The sequence below is a fragment of the Acinonyx jubatus genome, chromosome B4 (genome assembly GCF_027475565.1).
Source record: "Acinonyx jubatus isolate Ajub_Pintada_27869175 chromosome B4, VMU_Ajub_asm_v1.0, whole genome shotgun sequence".
Classification (NCBI taxonomy): Eukaryota; Metazoa; Chordata; class Mammalia; order Carnivora; family Felidae; genus Acinonyx; species Acinonyx jubatus.
The window spans coordinates 69,606,246-69,618,796 of NC_069387.1; the positions used below are offsets into that span (position 1 = coordinate 69,606,246).

The following is a 12,551-nucleotide window of genomic DNA, read 5'->3' on the forward strand; positions in this document are numbered from 1 at the left end:
GCCCCGACAGGGACCAGCTCCACTCCAAAGTGACTCCTGCCCTGGGGAGACGGGAAGATAACCACACACATGAGTAGACTCTCAATCCCAGCAGCTGAACACTGTAACTAGCAGTGCAGGGAGAGTCCCCTGCCAATCAGTATAACTGCACTCTGGCAGGCATCTGGCCTGACTACTGGTCCTGTCCACTAACAAAAACCTCTCAGGGGATAAAATAGGGAGAACACCCTGAAGGTTGGTACCACTGTAGCCCCAGTAAATGGGCTGAGGGTAGGCATCTGGTCTTACTGCTGAAACTGCCCAACTACAAGCCAGTGACAGCCCCAGACTATCCTCCTAAGAGAACAAGGACCAAACCCAGATCACAACAGGCAAAGTGGGCCACTGCGGCCAATTGGACAAAGGCAAATGAGGCTCAGCCACAACAGTAGGGTACATGCAACACACATAGGAGACACCTCTAAAGTACCTGGCTCTGGTGAACAAAGGCCATTGTTCTACAGGGCACCACAAGACCTCTTCTTCAAAAGGCTACTACTTTCAAGAGCAGGAGATGTAGCTGATTTTCCTAACACATAGAAACAAAGAGTTAGACAAAACGAAGAGACAAAGGAATATGTCCCAAATGAAAGAATAGAACAAAACTGCAGCAAAAGAGCTAAATGAAACGGAGATAAGCAAGACGCCTCACAAAAAATTCAAAGCAGTAGTCATAAAGACACTTATCACTTGAGAAAAGAGTGGAGGATCTCAGTGAGAGCTCCCACAAAGAGATAGAAAATGTAAAAAAGATGAACATAAGGGAAGGGAAGCAAAAATAATATAAAGACAGAGAGGGAGACAAACCATAAGAGACTCTTAAATACAGAGAACAAACTGAGGGTTGCTGGCAGGGTGTTGGGTAGGGGGATGGGCTAAATGGGTGAGGAGCATTAAGGAGGACACTTGTTGGGATGGGCACTGGGGTGTTATATGTAAGTGATGAATCACTAAACTCTATTCCTGAAATTAAAAGAATAAATAAATAAATAAATAAATAAATAAATAAATAAATGGCTACTTTGAAAAATATTTAAAAATAACTACAAAAGTTATGTTTACCACAGATGAGGCACAGAATAGGAACTCTGATTTAAAAAATAAGTGTCTCATGTAGATGTTTGTGTAATTAAAATTTATTAAAATTTAAAAAAAATTTTAAAAACCCACAAAAAACAGTTGTCTTAGGGAATGAAATTGGAGAGGAGTTGAGACCAGACTTCTGCTTTTCATTATAAGCCTTTTGGTTCCAATTGATTTTTGAAGCTAGATTTCTCTATAAATTTAATAAAATGTCTTTAAATTTAAGTAAAAATATATAAAGATTTAAAGTTAGAGTAAAAATAAATGAATAAATTATAGATAATTTGGAAAATAGAGAAAATTATGTGTAAAAATATTTTCATCGCTCATATGCAACTAATAATGTTAATTTTCTCCTTTTTCCTCTTCAGTTTTAAAAACAAAGTTGTGAAAAAAATAAAAACATAATTGAGATCATGGTAAAAAAAACACAAGAAAATGTAAAAAAAGAAGGGAATCAATGAGACAAAGAATTCAATAACTGAAATTAAAAATGCACTGGAGGGATACCCTTTATCTGATATGTCATTTGCAAATATCTTCTCCCATTCCATGGGTTGCCTTTTAGTTTTGTTGATTGTAAATCAAAACCACAATGAGATACCACCTCACACCTGTCAGAACGGCTAAAATTAACAACTTGGGAAACAACAGATGTTGGCAAGCATGCAGAGAAAGGGGAACACTTTTGCACTGTTGATGGGAATGCAAGCTGGTGCAGCCGCTCTGGAAAACAATATGGAGGTTCCTCAAAAAATTAAAAACAGAATTACCCTATGACCACCACTAGGTATTTATGCAAAGAATACAAAAATGATGATTCGAAGGGGCACATGCGCCTCAATGTTTATAGCAGCACTATCAATGATAGCCAAATTATGGAAAGAGCCCAAATGTCCATCGATTGATGAATGGATTAAGAAGATGTGGTATACATATATAATGGAATATTACTTGATCAAAAAGAATGAAATCTTGCCATATTGCAACAGTGTAGATGGAACTAGAGTGTATTATGCTGAGTGAAATAAGTCAGGGAAAGAAAAATATCATATGATTTCACTCATTTGTGGAATTTAAGAAATAAAAGAGATGAACATAGGAGAGGGGAAGGAAAAATAAAATAAAAGCAGAGATAATGGAAACCAGAAAAGACTTAAAAAATTTTTTATTTTAGAGAGACAGAGAGAGGAGAGGGGCAGAAGGAAAGAGAAAGAATCCTAAGCAGGCTCCATGCTCAGTGTGGAGCCAGACATGGGGCTTAATCCCATGACCCTAGGATCATGACCTGAGTCAAAATCAAGAGTCGGACGCTCAACTGACTGAACCACCCAGGTGCCCCAAGAGGCTCTTAAATACAGAAAACAAATTGGGGTTTGCTGGAGAAGAGGTGGGTGGGGGGATAGGCCAAATGTGATGGGCATTAAGGAGGGTACTTGTTGGGATGATGACTGGGTGTTATATATAAGTTATGAATCATTGGATTTTCTCCTGAAACCAATACTACACTGTATGTTAACTAACTTGAATTTAAAGAAATAAATTTAAAAAATAAAATAAATGGCCAGAGGGAATCAATAATAGATTAGAGGAAGCAGAATAATAGATCAGTGAGCTGGAAGACACAGTAGTGGAAAGCAACCAAGCTGAATGGAAAAAAAAGAATAATAAAAAATGAGAATAGGTTAACGGAACTCAAGAACATCAGCAAGCATAATTACATTCCCATTATAGGGATCCCGGATGAAGAAGAGAGAGGGGAATAGAAAATTTATTTGAAGAAATAATAACTGAAAACGTCCCTAATCTGGGTAAAGAAACAGAGATCCAGGTCCAGGAAGCAAAGAGGCCCCAACAAAATTAACCCAATGAGGTCTACACCAAGACACATAATAATTAAAATGCCAAAAAGTAGAGGTAGAGTTTTAAAAGCGGCAAGAGGAAAGAAAATCACTGCATATAAGGGAAACCCCATAAGGCTACCAGCTGATTTTTTCAGCAGAAACTGCAGGCCAGAAGGGAGGGGCATGATAGAGTCAAAGTACTGGAAGGAAAAAAAAACTTGCAACCAAGATTACTCTACTCAGCAACCCTGTCATTCAGAATGGACAGATAGAGTTTCCCAGACAAACAAGTTAAAGGAGTTCACCACCACTAAACCAGCCTTACAAGAAACATTGAAGGGAGTGGGAAGAAAAGGCCATATCAGGAACAAGAAAATTATGAAAGGAAAACATTTCACAGGTAAATATAAGCAGAATATAAGCAGAATATCTACTCTATTAGAGTGGATAAACTTTGGATAAGTAAATATAAATATGATTCATGTTTACAAGAGGGAGGTACAGGGTATTTTGGTTACCTGGAAGAGGGCATTCTAACTTAGTCCTGGGTTTCAGGGAAGGCCTTACTGTGAGGTATGTTTAAAGTGAGATCATGAAGAGCAGGGGTTATGCAGGGAAAGTACGTTTCAGGAAAGGTGAAAACAGTATAATTAGTAATATAGAGGCAAAGTATGGTTTGTCATTTTTGAATTTGAGTGTGACTGCAACCATATATATGATAAAGAGTAATATCCTTAGTATGTGAAGAATTCTTATAAATCAAAAAGTAAAAGTTGAACATAACAGTGGGAGTAGGTAGTTTACCAAAAAAAAAAAAAAAAAAAAAGACATCTATATATGCAATATTTTACAAGTTCATTCTCCTTGGTAATTAAAGAATGCAATTTAGAAAGTGAAAAAATACTTAAAAACTGTTTTGCCTGTTATACTGACAATGCTCTAAAATAACTAGCATGTATCATTGGCAAGGGGCACTGTGGGCAGTAACGCATACTGGTTAAGAGATTGGGCTAGAAGCCAGATTGCCTAGATCTAAAACCCACCTCTCACTTACCACCTGTATGATCATTGGCAAATTATTTAATTTCTCTAAGTCTTAGATCCTATATCTATAAATCAGGACTAATACAAACTCATAAGGTTATTATGAGGTTAGGATTAAATGACAGATGTCAAGTGATTGGAGCAGCACCGGGTACATAGTGAGTGCCCAATAAATGCTATTTTTATTTCCTAACACCGCCCGGTGATTTTATATGCCACTGTGCTGATATACTAAATCATAATAAATACTTGGGCTTATTTCCTATTGACTTGTGTACATCCGTACGCTACATACCTAATTACATAATACACATTAATTGCTGAAGTTAGTTAGTTGTTGAAGTCTGATATTAACTTAAAAAAAATAAGATAAAGTCTCTGGTCCTTGTTCTTCTTTTGAAAAATTTCCTGGCTATTTTTGCATGATTTTTTCATAAATGTACTTTAAAATCCCTTTTTAATCTTCAAGTTCCTAAGCACACTTCAAAAGCAATTGAATTGTACTTAGCTACAGATGAGTGTGCACATAAATGACATCCTGATAATACCGAGTCTTCCTATCCATGCATAGGCTATTTCCTTTCATTTCTTTTATTCTTTTATCCTCCCACATAAATAAATATAACCATAGTAGAATTTTGTAATTTTATTCACATAGGCCATGCAAGAGACAAAATGTATGTGTATGTATGCACATGTATGTGTTTGTGTCTGTGTGTATATGTATGTATTCACATGTATGTATTCACATGTATTCACACACACACAATGAATTTATAAAACAAATTCCATATGAAATTCTGAAAATATATATTTCAATAATGTAGGAATAAACATATCACTTCCAAAAATGTCTCCATTAAAGAGGGAAATGATTTATTTCAAATAGAATGATGAGTGTGTTAGCTAAAAACTAATCTTAACACTTTATAAACTATGTATATTAATAACCTGTAAGTATAAAATGCCAAGAAATTACTTGTTTTTTAAGTAAAAATAATTGCCTGCCAAACTGACAAAATTATCATATATATTCACACACACAAACACACCCAACTTTGTATTTCCTAACTGAGCTTATGAGGAGTTCACAGATGCTATGCGCAGCTTATAGTCATGGCATTTGGATTTCTCCTTGAAAGAATAATCAATATGTATAGGGTGAATGGACACTGTTTAAGATGTTTCTTTACAAGATGAATGTTCGTCATTAATCATTTCCCTCCCCAGAAAGAGACCTTCTGATCTCTTGTTAGAGAGAAAACAAAAAGGCAGCTTCGTGGTTCTGGCACATGGACTGACACAGGCTCCACAGAAATAGTCTGAGGCCAGGGCCATACTGCCCAACTTCTGTTCTATGATATAACAAATCCAATGCTTGGCTCTAGAAAGTCCATTTAGTAAAAATGGGGGATCCAGTGAAGTGTAACACAAATCAATAGCAAAAACCCCAAAAAGTACATCTGAAACCATACTGTAGATGAACCAGAGACACACTTACCATGAAGCTATAGAAGCTGTGGGTCCTCTCACGTGCACAGGCCACCTCCAAAACCCCAGGACGGACCCTATCAACGTGATCACATGGTCATTTGTTTTAGGGTTGTAAAGATAGTTTGCACTCTGATTCTTAAAGAAGTATTCCTCCCATATTAAATAACCCTCAGGCCCCACACAACCTCAGGCCACTCCTGCTCTTCACTTTTCTAAATCTCTCTTTTTTTTTTTTAAGTTTATTTATGTAAGTAATCTCTATACCCAATGCGGGGCTCAAACTCACAACCCTGAGATCAAGAGTTGCATGCTCTTCTGACTGAGCCAGACAGGTGGCCCCTAAATTTATCCTTTTTATATTTTACTGTTTTGGAGATTTTTTTCCCACTAAGTGTAAAGGAAATGCATTCTCTTGGCTTTGTCAGCACATTGCTCTTAAATGTCTACATCCTGTTACCCTAGTAAGCCAAAGGAAGATGAAGAGAAGGACGAATAAATTCCAACTTATTTAAACTTCTAATTTAAAAGAGAAAAGAAGGCTAATTTTATTGCACAGAATGTTAATAGCCAAGAGATAATACTTGTGTACTACAAAACACATATAGATACTATAAACTCTATGGAAGAAGAGACCAAGAAAGTCCTCTTTGTATCATCATTCCCCCCCACCCACCCACTGCCCCCCTGTATTAAAACACATCTGCTTCCAGAAGCAAAGAAAGGAAAGGAGTGGGCAGTACATGCCTCAGACTGTCCCCAAAGTTTTGTTTTGGCTACATTTTCATAGCAGAACTGATGAGAAAAATGCTAAGATTAATGAGGAAACATAACTATTTAATAAATGACATCTGCTTGAAAGTCACCTTAGAGAATTCAATCTTTTCAAGTAGAGGGCACTAAAAAAACTCTAAGCTTCCTTCACAAAGTAAAGTATATATTGAGCAGAGTGTTTCCAGGGTTGGGGGAAGGCAGAGAGCATAGCATATTTCTCATATCTTGCAAATGCAGGTGCAAAAAGGGAGAAAATTGTGGAAACAAGTGATATAATTAATGAAGCAAAAGATCACCAAACGAAATATTCTTTTTTTTTTTTAAGTTACATCCAAATTAGTTAGCATATAGTGCAACAATGATTTCAGGGGTAGATTCCTTAGTGCCCCTTACCCATTTAGCCCATCCCTCCTCCCACAATCCCCCCAGTAACCCTCAGTTTGTTCTCCATATTTATGAGTCTCTTCTGTTTTGTCCCCTTCCCTGGTTTTATATTATTTTTGTTTCCATTCCCTTCTGTTCATCTGTTTTGTCTCCTAAAGTCCTCATATGAGTGAAGTCATAGGATTTTTGTCTTTCTCTGACTAATTTCACTTAGCAATAATACCCTCCAGTTCCATCCACGTAGTTGCAAATGGCAAGATTTCATTCTTTTTGATTGCTGAGTAATACTCCATTGTATATATCTACCACACCTTCTTTATCCATTCATCCATCGATGGACATTTGGGCTCTTTCCATACTTTGGCTATTGTTGATAGTGCTGCTATAAACATGGGGGTGCATGTGTCCCTTTGAAACAGCACACCTGTATCCCATGGATAAATGCCTAGTAGTGCAAATGCTGGGTCATAGGGTAGTTCTATTTTTAGTTTTTTGAGGAACCTCCATACTGTTTTCCAGAATGGCTGCACCAGCTTGCATTGCCACCAACAACGCAAAAAAGATCCTCTTTCTCTGCATCCTCACCAACATCTGTTGTTGCCTGAGTTGTTCATGTTAGCCATTCTGACAGATGTAATGTGGTATCTCATTGTGGTTTTGATTTGTATTTCCCTGATGATGAGTGATGTGGAGCATTTTTTCATGTGTCGGTTGGCCACCTGGGTGTCTTCTTTGGAGAAGTGTCTATTCATGTCTTTTGCCCATTTCTTCACTCGATTATTTGTTTTTTGGGTGTTGAGTTTGATTAGTTCTCTATAGACTTTGAATACTAACCCTTTATCTGATATGTCATTTGCAAATATCTTCTCCCATTCCGTTGGTTGTCTTTTAGTTTTGCTGATTCTTTCCTTTGTTGTGCAGAAACTTTTTATTTTGATGAGGTCCCAGTAGTTCATTTTTGCTTTTGTTTCCCTTGCCTCCAGAGTTGTGCTGAGTAAGAAGTTGCTGCGGCCAAGGTCAAAGAGGTTTTTGCCTACTTTTTCCTCGAGGATTTTGATGGCTTCCTGTCTTACATTTAGGTCTTTCACCCATTTTGAGTTTATTTTTGTGTATGGTGTAAAAAAGTGGTCCAGGTTCATTCGTCTGCATGTCTCTGTCCAGTTTTCCCAGCACCACTTGCTGAAGAGACTATCTTTATTCCCTTGGAAATTCTTTCCTGATTTGTCAAAGATTAGCTGGCCATACGTTTGTGGGTCCATTTCTGGGTTCTCTATTCTGTTCCATTGATCTGAGTATCTGTTCTTGTGCCAGTACCATACTGTCTTGATGATTACAGCTTTGTAGTATAGCTTGAAGTCTGGGATTGTGATGCCTCCTGCTTTGGCTTTCTTTTTCAAGATTGCTTTGGCTATTCGGGGTCTTTTCTGGCTCCATACAAATTTAAGGATTATTTGTTGTAACTCTGTGAAGAAGTTATTTTGATAGGGATTGCACTGAATATGTAGGTTGCTTTGGGTAGTATTGACATTTTAACAACATTTGTTGTTCAAATGGAATATTCTTGAATTGATATTCTCTTTAAAATTACATAGCACATAAATTTCTAAACATTTTTTCTTCAATTTAAATTTATTCATGTGCAACATGCAAATATCAAAGAAATGCAGTATCTAACCTTGTTATATTCAGTATTTATTGAAAAGATTTATTCTGCCACATGTTTATGCATTCCCATTCTCTTTGAGCTAGCACAACTAGCCCCAACTTTTTGTTATATGATGTTCATCAGGATTTCTAGTTCATCCAATTTGTTTCAGTCAAGTTCCCTCGTCTCTTTATTTCAGCCACACTCAAAGCAATAATGTAGGAGTAGAGAAATACCATTTTACTAAGGAGATTTATTTTAATCTCTGATAATTTTGAGCAATTCATGTTCTTTACACTTGACCCAGTTTGGTTAATAGACAATTAGAAGTTATGACTAATGTTACATACTCTTATGACTTACTTATTTTTTCTATGCCTTATTCCAATGTATTTCAATTGTAAAACTGACCAAATGCATATTAGGTTGTAATATATAACACGTTGTGATTTATATATTAAAAATTTCAATGGCTGGTATTCTCCAGTGACTAATCAAAGTAATTAAATATTTCAATCTTTGTTTTCAGAGCTTCCTTAACCTGAAATAACTCACATATGGTGGTAGAGAATCCTTAATGCCCTTCAAAAGTCCTCCTCTTCTTTCATAATTAAAGAACTTCTCACATTTTAGTCAGATTCATGGATGCCTCGTCTCCCTTGTAGCTTAAGTGGCATATGACTGAATTCTAGTTAGTAACATGTAAGCAAAACTTTTCTTTAAAATTGCTGCCCTCCATGGGGTGCCTGGGTGACACAGTCGATTAAGCATCCGACTTCAGCTCAGGTCATGGATCTCACAGTTCATGGGTTCGAGCCCCACATCGGGCTCTAAGCTGACAGCTGGGAGCCTGGAACCTGCTTTGGATTCTGTTACTCCCTCTCTCTGTGCCCCTCCCCTGCTCGTGCTCCATCTCTCTCTCCCAAAAAATAAATAAAAACTTTTTTTTAAAAAAGCATTTAAAAAAGCTGGCCCCCACAAAATAGCTGGCCTACACCATTTGCTTCTTTCTAGTTTCATTTTTTCCCTTCCTCTCTTTTAAAATGTGGATGGAGCAACCAATTTGGACCATGAGTAGACCTTGTGAATAGAAATCTATGTATTACAGGGGCACCTGGGTGGCTCAGTCGGTTGAGCGTCCAACTTCGGCTCAGGTCATGATCTCGGTTGGTGAGTTTGAGCCCCTTGTCGGGCTCTGTGCTGACAGCTCAGAGCCTGGAGCCTGCTTCAGATTCTGTGTCTACCTCTCTCTCTCTCTGCCCCTCCTCTGCTCATGCTCTGTCTCTCCCTCTCAAAAATGAATAAACTTTAAAAAAATTTAAAGAAATCTATGTATTATAGAACAAGATAGAAGGAATCCAGTTCTTGAGGACTTTGTGGAACAGATCTCCCCTGCGGCATTGCACTGTCCATTTTGGAATTTTACCTGAGATGTAAATAAATTGTTCTTTTGTTGGAACAATTGTTATTTTGGGTTTCTGTTACTGGCAACTGAGCATTATTGTGTCTAATACATGATATGGCACCAGCTAATTTCCTTGGACTTCAGTGCTAAATACTACAATGCCTCTCTAGCATGAACATCCTATTAAAAAGTCTCTGTATAGAAAAACATTTTTATATACCATTTACAAGCTTTATAATGGCAATGCATCGCTATTTATGTCTGATACCAAATAATGCATATCTGAATTTACTAGCGCTACCAACAGAAAAAGCAGAAAACATACTGAATGGGAAAAATACCTTGGAACTCTTCTAGGAAGTCAAACACTGAACATGACATTCCAATCAGGTATAAGTTTTTATAACCTGTTTGTTATCAATTGGCCAATAATTCACCTCCAGCATAACTTTTGTGGAAAGAAACCAGATAAGAGCCTGGTGGGAAACTTCAGATACCCTTGACTGAATGATACTTTGAGAAAATAAAGAATACTAAGGGAATTTTTCATATAAGAATCCAAACTCCAGATATGTTAGACTTCCTAACATGATAAGAATGCTACCAATATGAGTAAATGAAACAATCATGTCCAAAAGATGTACAAAAAATAAGGAGTATGGTTAGTTCAACCATTCATTCATTTATCCAATGAACATTTCTTAAACCATCTTCTTTGTATTATTTTCCATGTTGATTTCTTCATACCCATAAATAAGCTAACTCTCTGCCAGAGATTTTCTTTTTGTAAAGAGAAGCAATTGCTTCATCATTGTACTGGAAATTATTATAGCTTGCACTCTTAAATTTATAACTAAAAACAAATCAGCTTTTAGCAAGAGCTGCTGAAGACCTTGAGCCTAAGGTAATAATGTAGTGAGACTAATTAAACCATTCTGATTCGTTTATTGAATGAAAAGTTTAATAATTAGACTATCATTTAATAATTGTGGATAACTTAATGTGTTAATTCACTTAACAAGTATGTTGATATGTGGGCACATTCTTCTGATTTACTACTCAATGTTATATTTTATTAAATTACAAAGGCTGTGCATTGAGGGAAAAAAAGTATTACTTCCCTCACACATAATGTGCAAGTTATAGAATGACTGACCAGGGTATGTCACCAGAACTTAGACTGAAACAAAAAAGGATGGAGGCTACAGGGGCAGAATGAGGAATTCAACTATAAGAGAGTAAATTTGAAGGCTGTGACTAAAGAAGATCTAAGTAGGCAAAGATTCAAGTTAAGAAAATTAACAAAGGCAGGCTTCAGTTGGCAAGTACCTTGAACCCTGATTAGAAATCAGGTAGGTCAGCCATCTGGGAAGATTTGAAAGACTGAAACCAAAGATTAAAGATTCTGGGCAACACAACAGCAGAAACGCCAGCCAACTGTGCTTAGCAGCAAGATCTCAGATCCCCACTAGAATGCTTGGAGCAATGGGCATAAGTAATCAACAGTATAAATGGCGTGTATTATTGAGTTGAGGAGTCTGTGAGCTAGAGCCCCCTATATGTTCAGCCCAGGGGTAGAATTTGTCTCATAGCAAGAGTATGGTATGAAACTTCAGAAACCCTTGACTGAATACCTTCAGAGAATAAAGAATAATAAGGCAATTTTTGATACAGGCATTCAAACTCCAGATATGTTAGACTCCCTTGAGCTGATTTATCAGCATGGTAGAGTTTTATCCACACAAGACCATAAGAGTTGCCAAATTGGGATCCCTTAAAATCAAGAAGCGGGACAAGCTAGTGCAGACCCTGATACAACTTCGGTAGAATTAAGTAATACTGATAGTCTTGCATCTTCCCAGGGGTAATGTATAATTTATATTGTTATTGGGAACCTGAAATTAGACATTTGATTTCGAATGTGAGAATGTGGAGGTTTGCCCTTTAGGCCCTAGGTCTGATAACCAAACCCTGAGAGGGAAAACTCAAGCAAGAAGTTTAATCCTTTTGAATCAAAACAGCCACTGTGAATGCTGCTATGAGAAAAAAGTAATTGGGATACAGAAATAGGCAGTGTCTTGAGCTCCCTACACAAACACAGAGAGAGAGGTGGGGGGGGGGGTGCCCTCAGGTCTTTTATGGACACCAAGCCACACGTTTATACCAAAATCTGTATGTTTATCTTGTTATAGGAATGTTGTCTACCTTAGTTGTCACAGAAATTTCTATCTAACCCAAAGTTTTCCTTCTCCTGAAATTCCATCATCTTTAAGACAAAATAGAATCCTAGTTTTTTATTTAGATTGATAAAGAGGCAGAGGTTGGGTTGTTTTTCAATCCACATATAGTTAAATAAGTGAACTTTAATTAGTGATGTATGTGTGATTATCAGCAGATAAATTTCAACTCGTTCTGCTATAGTCAGCATGGGAAAATAGTAAAGTTTGAATGAACAGTAGATAAAGAGATAATACTATGTGAAAATCAAAGAACAAGATTTCTAAAAGAAAAAAAGAAAGAGAAGAAGAAATCTAAAGTAAAGGGGTAAAATTACAAATGGGCTTTTGGACAAGCTGTAAGTACTCCAGGCAATGAAGGATGATTGAAGACTTGAATTAAAAACAGATTCAACCAACAAGAAACATATTTTGTAAGGAAGGACAGATGTAATGGCTTGAGGGGAAGAAAGGAAGTAAGCAGTGGAGCAGGGAACATGAAAGAGTGACTCAGCTGTGCAGTCACAGAAAGGTGATCAAGAGAATATGAAGTTTTAAAGTATAAAACGAATAGAGACTGACTTTACAAGTCAAGCAGGAAATTTCGAATTAATTTCAGGGTTCAA

General features: G+C 36.9%; 1 long non-coding RNA gene across 1 annotated transcript in view; it reads left to right on the forward strand.

Moving 5' to 3' along the window:
- The first annotated feature begins 2,696 nt into the window (after positions 1-2,696).
- Positions 2,697-12,551, forward strand: part of LOC106978296 (uncharacterized) — a 38,387-nt gene continuing 28,532 nt past the window's right edge. The window contains exon 1 of the long non-coding RNA XR_001430774.3: positions 2,697-3,366. This is a non-coding gene — a long non-coding RNA (uncharacterized LOC106978296). The remainder of the gene's footprint in view (positions 3,367-12,551) is intronic.